The sequence below is a fragment of the Phoca vitulina genome, unplaced genomic scaffold, assembly GCF_004348235.1.
Source record: "Phoca vitulina isolate PV1807 unplaced genomic scaffold, GSC_HSeal_1.0 scaffold45, whole genome shotgun sequence".
NCBI classification, from domain to species: Eukaryota; Metazoa; Chordata; class Mammalia; order Carnivora; family Phocidae; genus Phoca; species Phoca vitulina.
Genome location: NW_022589748.1, coordinates 9,663,601 through 9,669,183, shown reverse-complemented (window position 1 = coordinate 9,669,183; position 5,583 = coordinate 9,663,601).

Here is a 5,583-nt window from a genome sequence, read left to right as displayed (position 1 = left end):
AGAGGGAGAGGGAGGCCAGCAGATTCCCCCAGAGTGGGGAATAGGGAAAGGAAATAGGGTCCCAGGTGTCTGGCTAGTGGGTGGATCCAGTTTGGGGGCTTTTCCAGGACAGCAGATGAAGATGGAAATACCAGCAGAGGGAATTGGTTGGTTTGGTTCCGAGCAGTTTGTTCTGGTCGCAAGCACATTGGTGAGAAAACATGAGACCCATGGGGTTTTGGAATTTGGACCCTCTCTGTTCTTTGTTGCATTCCCTTGTAATAACCAGGCCAGCACTAACTATTCCTGCCCAGTTTTTCCAGAACTCAAGATTGTTTCCTTCCTTTGAGCCTTCAGTACTTAGCCTCTTTTCTCTCATCTTTATTACTTTAAAGTTTTATTTTTAAGTTATCTCTATACCCAATGTGGGGCCTTGAGTCCCCATGCATCAGGAGTCACATGCTCTTTTGACTGAGCCAGCCAGGTGTGCTTCTCATTTCTAGCTTTTTATTTTGAAATAATTTTAGACTTTGAAGAATTACTTAATTTATTATCTTTAAAGATTTTATTTATTTGATGGAGAGAGACACAGACAGAGGGAACACAAGCAGGGGGAGCAGGAGAGGGAGAAGCAGGCCTCCTGCCAAGCAGGGAGCCCGATGTGGGGCTCGATCCCAGGACCCTGTGATCATGACCTGAGCCGAAGGCAGATGCTTAATGACTGAGCCACCCAGGCGTCCCTTATTTTTAAAGATTTTATTTATTTGGGGGAGAGAGAGCATGGCTTGGGGGGAGGGGAGGGTCAGAGGGAGAAGCAGACTCCATGTTGAGCAGGGAACCTCAAACAGGACTCAGTCCTGGGACTCCAGGATCATGACCTGAGCTGAAGGCCGTCGCTTAATCAACTGAGCCACCCAGGCGCTCTATTAATTAAATTTATTAAAAATTGTCTCATTCACCCCTCTATGAAATAGAGTCTTCATGGTGCTGACACATAGCCAAAGAAGTAAAGTCAGGTGGATCTTGCCAGCACATTTGACTTTAGGGCTTGTAGAAATTATTGGGCCCCTCAACCCCTGGTGTTCGTAGTTAGAAAAGCTTTTGGAGGCAGTTCAGTCTAAAATTCCTGGTATTGAAGTGGGAATAGACAAAAGTACTTACGAGCAGGAGTTTCGGTCTGGAAATAGTGCTCCCTGCTGATGGATTTGCTCTTTGGACAGTGGCTTTTGTCCTAAATTTTGGGGCTGTAGTGCCAGAAGGGTTTTTTTTTTTTTTAAGGTTATTTTTAAAGCGTGTGCAAGTTTGGGGGGAGGGGCAGAGGGAGAGAGAATCTCATGCAGACCGCTCAGAGCACAGAGGCCATGACCTTGAGATGGAGACCTCAGTCAAAATCAAGAATTTGACGCTGATGCCCAACTGACAGCCACGTAGGGGCCCAAGAGAGAAGGGCTCCTTTAACAGAATGGTTGAGAGCCACTAGTGCGGGGAGTGGGGACAGGAGAGGAGCTCGGACTATCCTTAGGTTAAGGATTTGGGATTCTCTGTCGTGCAGTGGGAACCAAATTGGGTGGCTTGAAGTGGAGAAGTCCCAAGGAGGGTGAGTGGGGTGGGTATGGAAAGACGACATGTTGAGGGAACAGGAGCCAAGCGTCCCAGGTGGCACCCTGCACCTGCCCCTCAGGGTAGCAGTGTTGCACAGCCACGTCGATGCCCTGGAGCTTGCTCACCGCGGGGTCCTTAGGGTCCAACTGCAGCCCCTTTAGGGAGTGAGGACCTGTCTGTCAGGTCTAGACTGACAGGGCTTTTATTTATTTATTTTTATTTTTCCAGAGTTTGAGAGAAGGCTGGCCTAGTCTGTGTACTGTTCCCATGAGTAAAACACATCTACATCCTGGTACAGGAAGGCCTCTGCAAACCTCAGACTGAGCTGGGGGAGCCGGATCCTCTCTAGCAGTGTGTCTAAGTTGAACACACGAATCATTGGGGAATTTTGTTAGCATGTGGAATCTAATTCCCTGTGTAGGTCAGGTGCAACACACGTTCTCTGGCAATGTTGATGTTGCTGGTGCAACTGCACACGTAGATCCATACTTTATAAGTTTTGCAGAGATTCCTTTTCTGCTATTTCCCTCTACATTTCCTGTGAAGGGGAACTTGACTGTAAAACTTTCTGTATAAATGGTGCTAGCTAGGAGCTAAGCTAAATGTCACTTTATGGAAGGTGGGATCCTGCTTTATAGATTTTTGTTCTAATTAGCACAGGCCTAGCCAACACTAGCTTTTGTTCTTGTTCTCTTTTTTTCCCTTTTTCCTCTTTATGTTTTTAAAAGATTTTATTTATGGGGCCCCTGGGTGGCTCAGTGGGTTAAGTGTCTGCCTCCGGCTCAGGTCCTGATCTCCGGGTCCTAGGATTGAGCCACGCATTGGGCTTCCTGCTGTGCAGGGAGTCTGCTGCTCGTTCGCTCTCTCCTCCTGCCCCTCCCCACTGCTTGTTCTCAAAATCTTAAAAAAGATTGTATTTATTTGTCAGAGTGGGAGGCACAAGCAGGGGGAGTGGCAGACAGAGGGAGAAGTGGTTCTGCTCAGCAGGGAGCCTGATCCCAGGACCCCGGCAGACGCTTAACCAACTGAGCCACCCAGGTGTCCCCCCACCCCCGTCTTTTAAAAGATCTTATTTTTTAAGTAATTACACTCAACATGGAGCTCAAACTTAAAGCCGTGAGATCAAGAGGTTCCACCAACTGAGCCAGCCAGGCACCCCTGTTACTTGTTCTTTTTTCAGTCTTGTGGTGCTTGGAGATTAGAGCAAAAGTTGATTGAGGTGTTATTTATGATTTTTTATTTTTTTAAGATTTTTTATTTATTTGACAGACACAGCACAAGTAGGGAGAGCAACAGGCAGAGGAAGAGGGAGAAGCAGGCTCCTGCTGAGCAGGGAGCCCGATGCAGGGCTCAATCCCAGGACCCTGGGGTCATGACCTGAGCTGAGGGCAGATGCTCAACCGACTGAGCCCCCCCAGGACCCCCCAGGTGTTATTTATGTTATGTCATCAGGGAGCTCAGGAACGAAAACATCCTAGTGGAGATATTTGCTACCACTAATGTGTACTAGCTATGGACCAGTTGCTGTTATCCCTACTTTATAGAGGCACAAACTGGCCTTAAGACTCAGAACTGCTGTGAAGTGGAGCAGGGATTGGAGTTCATATCCTTTGGCTGTAGAACTTCCATGTTTGACCACTGTGTTGTGCTGTGCTTAAAGACTTCGGGCAGAGTTCAGTTGTCCCGGGGTACCTTGGGTGGTGCAGTAGGTTAAGCATCTGACTCTTGCTTTCTGCTCAGGTTGTGATCTGGGATTGAGCCCCCTGCTGAACCCTGTGTCAGGCTTTGTGCTCAGTGTGGAGTCTGCTTGAGGTTCTCTTTCTCACTCTTCCTCTGTCCCTCCCCCTGCTTGTGCTCTCTAGATAAAATACTACAAAAAAGAAATTCAGTTCTCCTGTGCTTCTCCCCTGCCCCAATCTCCCCAAGAAAAAAAGGCCCCAAGAAATTTTAACCTAGGGAGCAGTTTCTTAGAACCATTTCTTTTGCTTCAGGCCTGCATTGATTTTTGTAACTGCTTTTTTTTTTTTTTTAAAGATTTGTCAGAATAAGCAGGGGGTGTGGCAGGCAGAGGGAGAATCACGCTCCCCACTGAGCAAGGAGCCCAATGTGGGACTCCAATCCCAGGGTCCTGGGATCATGATCCGAGCTGAAGGCAGACACTTAACCGACTGAGCCACCCAGGTGTCCCTGTAACTGCTCTTTTTAAGGATAACCGTTGTGCAAGAAAGTGTTCGCTATGGCAACATCATCTGAGAATCTGTTTTTTATGTGGAGTTTTTTTTTTTTTTAAGATTTTATTAGAATAGGAGCAGGGGACAGGTGCAGAGGGGGGAGAAGCTGCCCCCCCCCCCCCCCGAGTAGGGAGTCTGAAGCGGGGCTTCCTGAGCTGAAGGCAGACGCTTAACTGACTGAGTCACCCAGGTGCCCCTTCATGTGGAGTTTTTATTTTTTTAATTTTATTTTTTAATTTAATTTAATTTAATTTTTTTTTTTTTAAAGATTTTATTTATTTATTTGAGAGAGAGAGACTGAGAGAGAGAGCACATGAGAGGGGGGAGGGTCGGGAGGGTCAGAGGGAGAAGCAGACTCCCTGCCGAGCAGGGAGCCCGATGCGGGACTCGATCCAGGGACTCCAGGATCATGACCTGAGCCGAAGGCAGTCGCTTAACCAACTGAGCCACCCAGGTGCCCTAATTTTATTTTTTTTAAAGATTTTATTTATTTATTTGAGAGAGAATGAGAGCATGAGAGGGAGGAGGGTCAGAGGGAGAAGCAGACTCCCTGCCGAGCAGGGAGCCCGATGCGGGACTCGATCCCGGGACTCCAGGATCATGACCTGAGCCCAAGGCAGTTGCTTAACCAACTGAGCCACCCAGGCGCCCCTCATGTGGAGTTTTTAAAAAAAAATTGTTAGGACACTGGAGATTCACAAGAGTTACCATTTAGTACTTTTTGCATGCAAGGCACTTGAGAGGTTGAAAGGCTGTCTTTTTATGAGGGCTTAGTATTATGTAAAAGACTAAAAATAAAAAAGGTTTGCTTTACCATGCGACCCTCGGAAATACCACTGGAGCCCAGATAAAGGCATGCCTGTGGGCACTCTAGGACAGATTGCAAGGTGTCCAGAGTTAAGGGACCAGCATGTTCTAGGGAATGGGGTGTGAGCAGATATTGCTGGGATCATGGGATATGTGAAAGGAAGACAGAGGTTGGATGGAGTCCTTAAAGGTCAGGGTGAAAGAGTTTAGGTGTCCTAATGTTAGAAGTGAGGCTGTCTTTTCCATGATCAGTTTTGATCACTCTAGCCCTTAAAGGTAGACTAGAGGTAGAGAACCTGTTGGAGGTGAGACATTAGGCATAAGCCAGGTGGCGGCAGTGAGGTTGACGCATCGGCAACATTAGTCTTGAGTGTTAGTCTTTTTTTTCTTTTTAAGTAGGCTCCACGCCCAACATGGGGTTTGAACTCAACAACCCTGAGATCAGGAGTCGCATGCTCCACGGATTGAGCTAGCCAGGCACCCTTGATGTTATTCTTGGAAGTTAGTTGGAAGAGCTAGCGTCCACAAGACTGACTAAATTTGTGCTTTGTTGGAACATATTAGGGTTTACTGTTTTCTAGTTAAGGTGATACCATTTTATGTCAAGATACAGGGATGATGAAAGGAAGACCACTTCAGTTTTGGATATGGCAAGGTCCTTGTGGAGCATGTAAGTGACATATAAGAACATATTAACATCTCAGGATTGAGTATGGAATGGGGATCAGCATCATTTTATTTTACGGGCTGGCTGGCTAAGGAACGATGAGCCTGTGGTGCATGGGTGGCTCAGTGGGTTAAGTGTCTGCCTTCGGCTGGGGTTATGATCCCGGGGTCCTGGGATCGAGTCCCACATCAGGTTCCCTGCTCAGTGGGGAGTCTGCTTCTCCCTCTCCCTCTGCCCCTCCCGCACCTGCTTGCTCGCTCTCAAATAAATAAAATCTTAAAAAAAAAAAAGCCTACA